We start from the raw sequence: 16,102 nt of genomic DNA, 5'->3' as shown, positions 1-16,102 counted from the left end.
GCTAGTCAAAAATTCATGTTTCTCATTTTAACGCTTTATTCATAAGGACGCTCTTATCTGGAATATTCGGTAGTTTCAATTTAGCTCGGTTAACCATTTAAGTTTAGCTCTTTTGACCAATGGGATCGTACTTTCAATAGTTTTGGTTTTGCTCTTCTTTAGTTTATCTGTAATCAGTTTAGTACTTTTGTACTTTTGTTTATAAACACCAAAACTTAATTTTAAAAAAATTTCCCCTTTTTGGTGTTTATTAAAATTTAGATAATACTGAGGTAAACTGATATTTCCAATGAGTTTGCTGATCTTCCCCTTTTTGATAAATCAACAAAATGGGGAGGAGACAAGAGAAACGATGCTAAATGCTATAAACGCCAGATACAATCGTAGATAGAATAGTGAAGCATCATGAACTATCTTCAATCTGGCAACGGCCTTGGTAGAGAAAAGCTGCAACTTGAAGAGGATGGACGATGTAGTAATTCCTGATGTCCTGGTTCCAGCTGATGTACAGGACTCTGAAAGTGTACAATTTGCCGAGAAATATGTGTTAATGAAGCAATTTGTCTGGTAAGTCCTTGAAATTTAGAGTCCACTGAGGTACAGAGAGACTGAACATGGGTGTTTAAGTTGTCAAATTTTGTCTCTAGAGATTGATGAGAAAGTTGTAGTTGAGACAAGGATGTATGCAGTTGATTGGAGTCGAGTAGAAGCCTATCCAAATTTTCAAGATGGTCTTGAAATTTTACCAGTTCAAAATTCAGATAGTTTTGAAGAAAAATGATGTTGTTGCTAGTTTGACTCTGATTTTCTTGGAGAGCACGAAGATCTTTTGAAAGAGTCGGTAGAGATGATACCATTTCTGCTAGAGTTTGATACCAATCATCATCTATATCAGAATTTGGCGAAAGATGTTCTCTAGGATTTGGAGCTGTTTCTAAATACAAAATGCTTCGAAAGTCTGTGCTTTGGGCCTTAAAAGGAGATTGAAGAACAATTGATGTTATGTCAACTATCTTTTTTCCTTTGTTTTGCTGAAAAAAAGATGCTGGGGCAGAGTGAATGATGATTGTCAGTGGTTGAGTACGTGATTCAACTTCAATGATTTCATCAGTTTTAGAGCTAGTACTACTGCTAAGGGATTTTTCTATCAAGCCTGTAGTTGGATCAGGTGGTTGAACTTCCTCAAGCTGCAGTTGGTCCTGGGGCTCAAAAAAGAAAGATGTCGGAATGTTCACCTTTTTTGGCTGATAAAACTTAAGAGGATGTGGAATGATGGCCATATAATGTTCTTGAGTGCAGTCAGCTACAGGTGATTCAGTTGCTAGGACAAGTCTATCAATTGCTGGTTCAACAATTTCTAGCAGAGCATTGGTTTGATGAGGCAATTCCTCCACCAGATTTGTTTGCTGGTCATCAAACTCAATATGAGTGGTGACTTGAGAAATAACTTCATCCACGTTTATCAGTTGAAGGCCAGGTAAAACTAACTCAAATTCTAAAATATGCATCTGTTGCTCAATAGATGGCGGATCCTTTGCTTCTAGAGCTGTAGAAGCTTCCTTCTGAAGTTTCTCAAAGATTTGGTCAACTGTATGTGCAGAGGATTCAGTTGAGTGTCGAGTCTTTGTGGTTTCTTTATTTCTGGATCGTGATTTAGATCGTGACTTGTGTTTCTTATAAACAAATGGCTCTGGGATGACCAGTTCCTTGTCAGTTTCCTAAAATTTAATTTTCATCGAAAAAGTAATCAGATCATTATTTAGCTGAGTAAATACTGATCTATCCTCATAAGTAGTTCTAGAAACAAGATCATAACTCATAAAAAATTTATTGCCTATATCATTGAGCAACTAATCTTGCTTTGTTCCTGATAATGGTTTCATCTTCACTTAGCTTGTTTCTAAATACCCATCGAGTTCCTATAACTGATTGATGAGATGGTCTTGGAACGAGATCCCAGACTGAGTTTCTAGTAAACTGATTTAGTTCTTCTTGCATTGCCTTTATCCAACAACTATAGTTAATGTGTCATCAATTTTCTTTGGCTCCATTTGTGATATAAAGGCTGCATGGAGGAAATCTTTAATATTTTGTCCTCTTGTTCTTAATGGTGTGCTTGGATTTCCTATCAGCAGACTTGGTGGATGTTTCTTTGACCATTTCAAATTGGGTTCGCGTTGACTTCCAGAATCTAATGTTTCTTTTTGAAATCGGTCATTTATGTTTCCCTGATTGTTTACTGCATTTGCATTGTAAGATTGATCTCCTTGAGTTTGTTGATCTTCAATGGTTTGTTCAGTTTGGATACTCTCAACTGCTCGATCTATCAGTTCAGGTTCTGGAGTTTGAAGAGATCTTATGATCATAGATTAGTCATCTTCGCTGTCATCTTCCAGCTTTATTTCCTGAAATAGATCTGAGATTTTATTGACATAAGTTGAATCACAATGCTACTGACTCGTTTATCAAACTCTGTCATTGATTCTCCTGACTTCATTTTGATATTATCAAATTTTTGAGTAGCCACTGATAATTTGTTTTCCTTTGTCTGCTCATTTCCTTCACAAAGCTGAATCAGTTTCTCCCAAATTTCTTTTCCAGTTTTACACATCTTGATCTTGCTAAATGTATTTTTATCAAAAGTCTTGTACAAAATATCTTTAGCAACATTGTCAAGATTGCTTTTTTTTTTTTGTCTTCAGCAGTCCATTCAAGCCTTGGTTTCTCGATGTATTGTGGTCCACCACTTGAGATGGCTATACAGTATTTATCTTGGTGATGATAAAAAGTCCATCAGTGATGAAAAACCACATATCGTCATCTAGGACTGATAGATGTGGTTGCATGCATATCTTCCAGTAATCAAAGTCTTCCTTATAGAACATAGGTATTTTGATGAATGAAGACATCATGAGATAGTGTTAAGAAGCAAGATAAAAAATCGCTCTAATACCTCTTGTTAGGACCGGTTTAGAGTGTAGAGGTGGGGGTGAAAATACTCAAAAATATTTAGATGAAAAGATAATGAATTCAATTTGTTAAATGATTTGAACTTGTAACTTTATCTTGGTGTCTAATGAAAATTAACAAACAGTGTATGTGCGGAAGTATGTCAAGATACAGATTCTGAACACTTGTAATGAATGGTGAATGCAAGGCTTGCAGTGTGTAAGTAAACTGATAAAAATACACGAGAGATGTTTATGGATGTTCGGAGATTTCAATTACTCTTATGTCACCCCTTCTTCCTTTTGGAAGGATATTACTAGAGGACTTTGAATTTTCCAAGCAATTTGCAAAACCCCAATCCAGTTTTAGGACTTATCCACTGCCTAAAAAAGAACTTCTAGATACAACTCAGTTTCAGTCCTAGACTGATACAATACAGATGTTTCCAACTCATGTTAACTTGGCACAAAGATGATCCTACAATGATCAGAATGACATTATAAGTGTTTGTGCTTCAAGTTCGTTAAAGTGAGTTTTCTTTTTCAAACTTTGAAAGCTCAGATATTCTCACAGCAAGCGTTCTTGGCCAAAAATTGGTCTTCGATGGATTAAGGCTCGTATTTATAGTCTTCGGATGCCAACGATAATAAATTCAAAATGAATCTCTGAGAGAATTTGAAATATTCCCGTTGCATTTGTCACTATCATGGACAAATTCTGAAACCGATATTTTCTTGGATCCCGACACTACCTTCTGCAGAGTGTATCAGAGTACGAAAAACTTTATCCAAATTGATCGCTCTGGTAGACTGATAATCCCGACGGTAGACTGATGATAGTAGACTCATAATCGCAAAGGTAAACTTATGATAGTTTAGTATCATCATTTTGGTTGAACTTCATGGGATCAGTCGAGCTAGTCAAAAATTCGTGTTTCTCATTTTATCGCTTTATTCAAAAGGACGCTCTTATCTGGAATATTTGGTAGTTTCAGTTTAGCTCGGTTGACCATTTAAGTTTAGCTCTGTTGACCAATGGGACCGTACTTTCAATATCTTTGGTTTCGCTCTTCTTCAGTTTATCTGTATTCAGTTTAGTACTTTTGTACTTTTGTTTATAAATACCAAAACTTAATTTCCAACATTAGGATATCATTGACATGACCTTCCGTGATACAAGCAAAAGGATTCAAGAAAAGAATTGGTGTGAAAAAGTCGAGAAGGTTGAAGAGTTGGATAGAACTTCAAGCAAAATGAAGAAACAAATTCTAGAGTCAAGGTAAAAAGATTTATTACTATTGATAATTTTTGGAAACAAAATTATCTATTTGCTTATTTTTATAATTATTGTAGGATACTAGAACATACGATAAATTATCTACCTTGCTCAACACATCTAGTACCTCACGCATGTCTTCAAACAACTGGAAGTCAATTCAATTTCACCGAATTATGATGGTATGAACTTTAATGATATCTAGAATTTTTTGGTGTGTAAAAATCTTAAGTAAAAAAAATTCTTATGATTTGAAAATGTTTTTATAATTTGTATTCTTATTTAATGTAAGAACAATTTCATCATCCTCATCATTCTCTTGAACCCATGGATTTCAATGGAGATATATAAATGGAGATACCGAAATTTTCGGTATCGGTATACAATTTTCAAAATTTCGATATTTTGGTATGCCAAAAAAATATTTAAAAAAATCGGTATACACGGTATAGGTATGATACCGTCTATACCGATATTTTTTTAAAAAATATTTTAAAATATCGGTATACACGGTATCATACCGATATCGTACCGAATTGCGGTATACCAAAATTTTTCGGTAAGAACGATATGGATTTATGTCATACCAAAATTTCGGTATACCAACGAAATTTCAATACGGTTCGGTACCAAAAATTTTGGTACGATTTGCGATATTCTTTGAATACCGCGATATACCGTACCGAACCACCCCTAGTTTGTTTTTGAAGGAATAATATATTAACATTGTTAATTGAAATGAAGACTCAAAATATATGAATTATTTATTTTTTTATGGAAGTGTAGTGATGACTTTTAGTTTTATCCGACAATGCATGATGAAATATTCTAAATTTTAATTTAAATATTAACATGTTATTAGTCTTATATTGTTAAAAATTTTATTCATAAAAAAATTGACAATACACATATATAATTCAGAGAAATGATACAAAGGCATTATTAAATGATAAAAAATTTTATTACTAATATAATATTTAATATATATTGATACAATATAATAGATAATATTAAAATCAGGAATTTAACTTTTTCTTTCCCATAACCATTAATTTAAATTAAATTAATTAAACTATATATTATGTTATAATAAATTTAACAAAAAATTAACATATTGGACGGAAGATAAATAAGAAAGATGACAAGTCGTGAGAGGAAAAACAAAAGAAAAGGAAACAATTATGTAAATTTAAAACTTTTTACTAAATTAAAAAAAAAAACTCATATTAATGAAACGGTAAATGGTCCTAAAATCCCTAAAACCAAACTTGTGTTTCTTTTCAGTCCCTGTGGCAGAGAAAAGTTTTTCTCACTCACTGTCACAATCATTTCAATTGTTTAAAAGGTTAATTGTCAATCACTCCCTAAAACACTTTATAACTTATTTATAAATCCCTACATAAATAAAACTTACTTTCAACTCCCTGGAGAGAGAAACTTTTGTTTCTAAATACCAATTTTACCCTTATCTCTTAAAAAAATGAGAGAATGGATAATAAAAACAAAACTAATCCAAATAGTATATATATAAAAATTCAAATTAAAATCAAAGAACATAAACCATATAATATACATGCTTATGTTGATACAGGAGCAAGTATGTGTTTAGAAAGCAAGCATATACTTCCAAATCATTATTGGAAGAAATATGATAAAGGATTAAAAGTTCGAATAGGAGATAGATCAATAATCATGTTTAATACAGTAGCAGAAAAATTAAAAATAGAAATAGAAGAAACAAAATTTGTAATACCCATTATATATCAAATAGAATCAGGAATGAACATTATAATAGGAAATAACTTTTTAAGAGAATATCTTCCCTTTACACAATTTGAAGATCACATAACTTTAAACAAAGGATCATCAATGATTTACATTCCCAAAATACGAACAGCATTTTGCGTAGGAAATGAAGGATTTACAAAGAATTTTCATAAACAAAATACAAATCCAATAGAACTAAAAATAGAAAATATTTTAACGATTAATCCTGAAAAAAAAATCATGAGGAAATTTCATGATATATGTTCTGAAAATCCTTAGAACAAAATTAAGAAAAGAAAACAACTCATTACTTCAATAAAATTCAAAGATCCTAATATCACAATCCGTGAAGCACCAAGAAGATGTAACATGGATGATGCAAAAATATTTGAAAAAAAAGTTCAAGAATTATTAAAACTTAAGATAATCATCCCTAGTAAAAGTCCACACTCTTCACCAGCCTTTTATGTCAGTAAGAAAGATACTGATAAGAAAAGAATGGTAATTGATTATCGAACGATGAATAAAACAACAATTATGGATGGATATTATATCCCAAATAAGAATGATTTACTATCTTATATAGGAGAAATGAAATATTTTTTCAGTTTAGATTGTAAATCAGGATTCTGGCAAATTCAACTAGAACCACAAACACAATTACTTACAGCATTCAGTTGTCCAAAAGGACAGTATCAATGGACTGTATTACCTTTCGGACTTAAACAAGCACCAGGTATCTTTCAAAGATATATGGATGAATCTTTTAAATCATATATAGATTTTTGTTGCGTATATATAGATGACATATTAATTTATTCAAAAACACTAGATCAACATTATAAAGATCTCATGACAGTTTTAGATATTTGTCATAAAAATGGAATTATACTTTCTGAAAAGAAAGCACAATTATTCAAAACAAAAATAAATTATTTAGGATTACAAATAGAAGATGGAAAACATTGTTTACAACCGCATATACTTAAGAAAATTCATGATTTTTCTAGTGAAATCAAGGATAAAGATCAATTAAGAATATTTTTAGGATTATTAACTTATTCTGGAAATTACATTAAGAAACTTGCAGAAATCAGAAAACCTCTTCAGGTAAAACTTAAACAGGACTATAAGTGGAAATGGTCGAAAGAAGATACTAATTACTTAGACACTATTAAAAAGAAAATAATTAGTATTCTTCCTAAATTATATTTTCCTTCAAATAAAGATATAATAATAATTGAAACAGACGCTTCAGATGAATACTGGGGAGCATGTTTAAAAGCTTATACTGGAGAAAAAAATTTAGAAGAACTTACTAAAACAGCTACTAGAAAGAATGAAGAATTATGCAACTATACATCAGGAACTTTTCAAGGTGCACAATTAAGTTATCATTCGAATGAAAAAGAATTATTAGCTTTAATATTCACAATTAGAACTTATGAAATTTATCTTATTTCTAAACCGTTTTTAGTAAGAACAGATAATATGAATTTAACATATTTCAAAACAAGGAAAATATCAAAAAATGCAGGGAGAAATGCAGCAAGGCTAATTAGATGGCAATTGGAATTGAAACATTATCAGTTCGAGATCCAACATGTCAAAGGAACGGATAATTCATTACCCGACGCATTAACCAGAGAACTTCATCCAAACTATACTATCTGTAGTAACGGAATAATAAAAGAGATCCTAAGTGATCTAGAAAATGACTGTGAGTCATCCGAACATGCCTCAGAAAGCATGGGGAATATAAATTGATGAAATGAGATTTGTATTCAGAAACATGAATTATTTTATGACTTTGAGTCATCCGAACATGCCTCAGAAAGCATGGGAAATATAAATTGATGAATTGAGATTTATATTCAGAAACATAAATTACTCTTTGAGTAAAATAATCAATTTAAGATTGATTCAATTCTTGCAAAAGAATTTATAAATGCAATGATATGCATAATAAAACTATCCGAATTACTCACGAAAAGAGTTATTTTACTAAACATTATATATATAAATATTTTTTCTTGTGCAGAGTATAATCAAGATGGAGCAACTAAGTCAATTAAAAGAACAATTGATTGAATTGCAGGAAGAAATTCAAATTCTTCAACTAAAAGAAAGGAATTTGAGTAGAAAAATTCAAAGGACAGAAGAAAAGATGATAACTTCATCATCATCATCCTCACCAAGAACACCAATCAAAATGGTAACTCCATTTGACAAAATAATGGAGATAAAAGAGAAACATTCAGTGGTCACAGCCAACACTGACAAAGAAAAAGAAAAGAAAAAAGAACCGATGGACACAGCCAGCATCGAGAAAAATAAAAAAGAAGAAAGGACGTTTAAAAGTGCCCTTGAAAAGAAAGAAAGAAAGATGTTCAATCTGCGACCACAAAAACCAATTTTTGAGAAAACAAATTTTTCAGAAAAACTCAAGACTGAATTCTTTGAAACACTAAACTATTTGAGAATAGCCAAACCATCTGCAGAATCTTGGCTACAAACTTATGACACACATAGCATATCAAGAGCAAGAACACTACAAGGTGCTCCAGCGCAAGAAGTCGCAAGATTCTTTTCAAATAGATTATTAAGTGGATTGGAAGTCAGTCCCAACAATCAAGAAATAGAACTATTTCCATATCAGTTGAGAAATAGTATCATCCAGTTCAAGAAAGCAGCCTTTAAGGACGATCCAGTATTAACATTGAGTATTCACTCAACCCTTCTAGATTGGGATGATAACAAATTCTATCAACCAATGGTATATATTCAATGTCGAAAACAAAAAGACAAGTTCTTATTCGAAGGATCAAATGAAGAGAAACGAGTAATGGATATCTCAACACTTCCTGAGATAAGAATAAAGACATTGATTGATATGATCTCAAAGACAGGAAAGATTGATGGAAACTCAAAGGTTAAAATAAATTTTGCAACCAGTAAAATTTTATTAACCACTGGACACAAGGAGACAATCCAAAAGAAAGAACAAGCCATGTTAGCTCAATTCGAAGCTCCAATCTATGAAGCAAGAGTTGACATGACCCGAGAAACCCAACAAATGTTATGTCAAAAACTAAGAACAATGATATCCACTCACAAATGTGGACATTTCCAACCCATTCAGACAGAAGAAGCAGATGTCAAAGAGGACAAACCAGCTGTCAAAGAAGACAAAGCAATAAAGAAATGGTCTGAATGCACCAGTGATTCAGAGAGTGACACAATGTAAAAACAAATGAAATCATGGACCACACCACATAAAGGCATCCACTCAGATGTAAAATGAGTTGTTTCCATTATGTAGTGTCGGGTGGTCCCCCTATTTTCTTTTATTTTTAATTATGTATGCGTTTCTCCACGCCTATAAAAGGAGATGTTTTGTGCTGTAAAATGGTAAGTGAAGTTTGAGTATCTCTCTCTTCTTAAAGTTTCTTATAATCTGGTTCATACAAGACGTATGAAAACTATCAGAAACTAAGAAACATAAAATCAAAAACAAAATAAGTCTTATGGCTAATAACTAAACAAGCAGGGCGTAAGGAGGATAAGGTTGGAAACCAATCATTGAATATTCATGGTTAAGAGTAAACCTGGATATCCATAGAGCAAGTACCAGTTGATCAAGTGATCGTTAAGGGAAAGCAAGGATTTGGCCTCTGCTCAAAACCAAGATTCATTCAAACAAGGTAACCTTCCTAAACCTCCTGCAGCCCTTAATTCAAAGAAATAGTCAAAATACATTAATCATGTCATCATCCTTTATAAGAAATGGAAGATTAATAATAAAAAAACTGGTTCGAAATAGAAGATGATCATGAATATGGTACATTTCGTGAATATCGTTTAAATACTTCTGATTTAACCATATTTGAATCAATTTATCAACTAAAATTTGTATTAATAATCCATGAATGGAACCAAACTAATATGAAAACATTTATCTGTTATAAATGAATCAGATCTGAAAATCCATGAATCAGATATGTAAATCCATGAATTAGAAAATTCATAAGAATTTGAAAAATTCCGCAACCTGGTATCAGAGCTTAAATAAAGCAAATTATTAATGTCTGTATTAACTTTAGATATTGAGATTAAAAATTTATTTGATAAAATAATCTTACTAAAAGATTTACGTAAAATAGATCAATTATGGAATAAAATAAAAGATCTCCAAACCTTTTATCTCAAAATTCATAAAAAAGAACATTTTTCAAGCAACTGGAAAATGATAATTCAAATTTCTGAAAACGATGAAATTGAAGACATAACAATATGTTATGAATAAGAACAAACTTTTTTATCGAAATCCGATCAATAAAAACAAAATAATAAAAGTAACAATTTTTAGGGAAAATTGCAAATTTAGTCCCGTATGTTTGTCACTTTGCGATTTTGGTCCTTTATGTTTTCACATTTCAGTTTTAGTCCTGTATGTTTCGATTTTTGGCAATTTCGGTCCTTTTTCTTCGAAAATGCTGACGTGACACTGTACACGTCAGCTCCACATCAGCATTGAATTGGTGCCACGTCAGCGCCACATCGGAAAAAGGACTAAAATTGCCAAAAAAATAAAGATAGCGGACTAAAACTGCAATCTGTAAATATAAAGGACCAAAATCGCAAAGTGACAAACATACAGGACCAAAAAAGCAATTTTCCCCAATTTTTACTAAATGGAAAATGTATGAAAATACAAAAATGAATATCTTTAATTTATATTCTCAAAATATAAATTTTGATATAGAAAATTGTGAAAACAATTTGAAACATCTTAAAAATTGTCAATCTTCAATTGATAGTTTCGAAGATTTTTAGAATTTATTGGAACAGATAGATTCGACAAAAAGGCTTTTAATAGCCTTAAGAAAATTAAGAAGTTCTATCATCTGTTAAAATGACAGAAGTAACAATTCCAAATCAAAATAACCTGGTCGATGAATCTGAAGAATCTGAAGAAAACCAAGAGTATAATTTGAATATTATATTCAATCAAAGCAAGTTTGCTGAAATACAGAAAACAAGGTTTTCTAATTCAAAAACAAATCTAATAGACCAACCAGGAATACTAAGTAAGATTTCAAATTTTATTAATCCCAGGAAAAATTTAATTTATTATTCGATTCGTACAAAAGAACGATCTTGTAAAATAAATAACGAATCAAGGTCTAACACCCTGAAGTTATTAACAACTCAAGATATTAATACCATCATTGCAAAAGCCAGTGAAAAAGAACGATCTGAACTGAAATATGTTCATATCGGAGGAATTGAAATAATAATATTAGCTCACTACCGAGAAGGAATAGATACACCAATTGAAATAACAGTTCGTGACAAAAGAATACGTAATTTCGAAGATTCTATCCTTGGAAAAATTGAAGGAAATTTATGTTACAAAAAAAAATGAAATTTTATATTTATCCACAATACAATATATTTCTTTTTGATAAAAACATAAATGACATTTTAACATTATATTATTACTTTTATAAATAATCTTATGTTAACAGGGAACCATCCGATCAATATAAACTATGTTGTCGGTTTAGCAATAAGTAATAATTCTCAAACAGGAATAATTTCAACAAAACCAACTATTTCTGTTGAAAGAATGTTTGAAAATATTACAAGAATTGAACACCCTCGAAAAGCATTTATTGAAAAAATAAATCCCTATAAAAGATGGAGTTCAGACGAACTCCAAATCACAAAATAGTCTGTACCAAGAATATCATTATCATTTGCTAGAAATGATGAAGATATTCTTGATAAGATTGGAACCATGAATCAAAATATTCTTAAAATTAAACAAGCTATTGTTAATGAGTCAACCTCATCGCAATGATGTCCTTAATAAAATTAGAAAAAGATCTAGGAGATTTAGAAAATAATATTAATAAGATCAATTTATCAATACAATAATTAGAGAAGAATTTCAAAGAATATATTGATTTAGCAACGACTAGATTAATAATTGAACAAGAAAGACATAGTAATGAAATATTAAATTATCTTAAGGAAGTTCTTCCAATAGATAAAGGAAAAAAAAATGGAAGAAGAACCACTATTCAAAATTGAATCATGGTATAGAAATCTCCTTAGTTATGGCATCCATAAGTATGGAGATGTTTAGTGAAACCGACTCATCTGATTTTGAACAAATAGGAGTAAATACAGAAGAATTATATCATTCAAATCAGGACTCGGAACAATACAGAGATATGGATATTTTAGAATCTGAATCTGAAGATGATTCTAGACCACGATTAAATCTACGAACGAATGTAGAAGGTAGTGGTGGAAGAGATGAGGAAGAATTTAAATATAACAGAGACCAATACTCTGGATCTTATAAAGATGTTAGAGATATTCTTAGAGAATCAAAAACATCAGGATTTGTGAAACAAAATATTTTAGATTTAGGATGTTCAACAGCCAAAGAAAGAAAATCAAAGATAGATCATTGGGCAAATGAACTATCAGTACAAATTCAATTAACACCATTATTAGACAAAAATGAGAATATTCAAGTTTTAACTCATGGGATGATAAAAATGACATTGGTAGGAGCAGTAAGAACTTGGGCTGAAAACCTAGTAATTACTAATCTACCACAAGGAATGACAGGACATCGATATTTTGAACTATTTGTTGATGCCTTGTACCAAGAATTTTTAGGAGTTTTTAATAATGATGCTAATTTGATAGCTAAGAATATAGAACAAAATAGAGCAATATTTATATTAGATAATATTAAATTATGCAATTTATGTTACTTAGAAGAATTTATTTGTGATTATGAAACAAACTATTATCAATTAATAGATGCTGATAAAAAGGAACATTATAAACTAAGTATCTTTAATAAGATACCTAATATACCTATACACAGTAAAAATTAATTCTTAACTAGTCCTTATGCTAAAACTTTAGGAGCAGCTATTAAATTCATCAAAGACATAATAACAAAGAAATTTCATGAAGTAACACTAAATAAAAGAATCTCTAAATCCTACAAACAAAACAATAAACTTTGTTGTGACAAAATGGAATTCACAGTAAAAGAATACGGTTGCAAAACAAACATGTCACATAAATATTTAAAACGACAGAAACAGAATAAATTTAATAAACCTTATAAATCTTTTAATAAGAAATTTATTCCCTATAAGAAAAAGAAATTTAAAAAGAATTTCTTCAGAAAACCTTATTAAAGAAAATTTTATAAAAAGTTTGATAACAAAAAATCACCTTGCCCAAAGGGTAAAGGAAAGAATTGCACATGTTGGTTGTGCAACGAAGAAGGACATTATGCGAATAAATGTCCAAAACAAAACGAAAAGAAAAATAAAATTAAACTTCTTGAAGAAATATATACTATTGGATTCTATCCCGTAGAAACAATTGAATTTTCATCCGACGATGAAAATATTTATTATCTTGATGAATCAAGTGAATCAGATTTTGAATCCGATTCCACATTTGATAATTCAAAAAATAATAATGATTAAAATAACGAAAAGGGCATTTTCGGAAAGATAAATATAGGGAGTAAATTGAAAGTTATGTTTGATTTATGGAGTTATCTACAAGTTGCCCTTGTTTAAACTCCCTAAAGCCTATTAAAATACAACAATGCCCTTCTATATTTGTGTAAACCCTCCAATACCCTTTCCTTTCTTTTTTTTTTTTAAGTAACTTAATCTTCTTCTTCTGATATTGAAAAAATCTTTTTTACCCAATTTATTTGTGCTTCCAACCACCAAACCGTCACAGTGTCATCACATAATTTTCACGAGATGTGTATTATGGGTTGCATATCATAAGAATGAAATATGATGAAACAACACTTAAACATATGAACTCAAACCTAAAAACAACATTAATCACGGGGATATATACATTTGCAAAAGTGATAAGAATCACAAGAGAAATAGCGGCAGAGACGATTTAGCGGTGTCGAGTGCTTGTGGCACTTCAAATAACGTGACATTAGAATCTAAAGATGGAAATTATGATGATTCTAGAAAAAGAAAATGAAGGAACTCCGAATAAATGATTTTGAATATTCTTTTTAAACATTTAAAATCATTGGGAACATCTTCTATGATTTAATATTTATTTCTTAGTTTTTTATTATAAACACAATATTTTGAATAAATTTGAGCAAAAAAATTCATAGAAAGAAAATTCCCCAGTTAATAAATATTTGTTCTTGCTTCTCTTAGGATTGTCATTATGTCAAAGCATTAAAGTTTCATTTCAATTAATTTTCAGACTCGGATAATTGGTCGTCTTATTGTGAAGAAGTGATTTCATGGGTCGAATATTGAAGTCTTGAATTCATTGTGATTTTGCAGCAAAAATTTGATATTATTTTTGTTGTAACTTCTTTCAACTCTGAACTTGGTTTTTGCACATATTATGGTTGATTTTGTTGCAATGGTTCTTCTCCCGTTTTTTCAAAAATATTGATTAAATAATGGATGATCATGTTCTTTTCCAATTTTTTTTTTACTATCTTGTTACATGTCATTTTATTTTAGGGAAAAAAATTGGCAAAAAGATGAAGCCAACGAACATGAACATGATTGGGTGGTATGATTGTTGTCCCCACCGAGATGAACATGATTGTGTACAAAACACCATTGGAGATAGTTATTTTCAAAAATTGAATTATTAATGCAAGCACATAGAAAGATGGACAAACATGTGATCGGTTTTTTTGCGTAGTCCATGATATCTATGGAATTTTTACATGATATGACTTGATATAGAGATCACCAATATCTCAAAAATTAGGAGTGCACGTTAATATATGTTAGAGATAATAAAACCATGTAATAGCTACTTAAACGATTTTCACTTATCAAATGACAAGTATAATAAAATATTTAATTACTCACTTAAATAGAGTACATATTCAAGTAAATAATGTACAATAATATTCAAATGAGATACATAAAGAGGTAAATATAATACATATTTATCATGTTTTAGTATTTAAACAAAAAAACTATATTAATGTTAATTGACAAGCAAATAATGAAAAATTTAAATAAAGTACAGATGTAAGTAAATCAAGTACATCCAAGTAAAACATAGCACATATAAGTGTTAACAGAGCACATCATTGTCAAATTTGAATATTTTTGGTCTCCACCGAGCATGAATGTGATTGGGTACAAAACATAATTTGAGATAGTAGTTTCAAATATTGAATTATTAATAAGATGTCTGCACAAGCACATAGTTTAAGATTAGCAAACATGTGATCAACTTTTTGCAAGTACTCCATGAATGTCTATGTAATGTTTACATGATATGATTTCAAATAGAGATCACCAATATTCCAATCATTAGGAGTGCAAGTTAAATTATGTTTGAGATACTAAAACTATGTATAACTACTCAAACAAGTTTCACTTATCAAATGACAAGTATAATCTAAGATTTAGTTACTCACTTAAATAGGGTACATATTCAAGTAAATAAAGTACAATAATATTCAAATAAGGTACGTAAAGAGGATAATATAGCACATAATTATCATGTTTCAGTATTTATACAAAAAAACCTATATTAATGTCAATTGACAAGTACATATGTATGTAAATCAAGTACATCCAAGCAGTGTTTTCATAACCGGACCGGTGATCGAACCGGTCTATCTAAAAAAATGGTCCAACCGGTCGGACCGTTTTAACCGGATGGTCGAACCGAAAAACCGTTTATATAATATAATCTAATAAATAATATATTTTAAATTTTAAAAACTCAAAAATATATATAAATAGACAAAAAATATATATATTTATCATAGTTTGAAAACTAAATAAATATTTAAATATATTCAAAATGTCAATTATACTTCTAAATTATTTAAATAATTAATTATTTAATTTTTAAAAAATAAATAATTATTAAAATAATTTTTTAATGAAGTACAAATTCCAAATAATCATGTATATATATAAAAATATATTAAATTTAAAGTTTTTAAAATAAAAAAATTCAAATTTTCAAAAAAAAAAATTTGAAAAACCGGTTCAACCAGTTGAACCGGTTTTCCGGTTATTGATCGGTCCAA

The sequence above is a fragment of the Henckelia pumila genome, unplaced genomic scaffold (genome assembly GCF_033568475.1).
Source record: "Henckelia pumila isolate YLH828 unplaced genomic scaffold, ASM3356847v2 CTG_466, whole genome shotgun sequence".
Lineage (NCBI taxonomy): Eukaryota > Viridiplantae > Streptophyta > Magnoliopsida > Lamiales > Gesneriaceae > Henckelia > Henckelia pumila.
Note: the sequence above shows the minus strand (reverse complement) of the source record.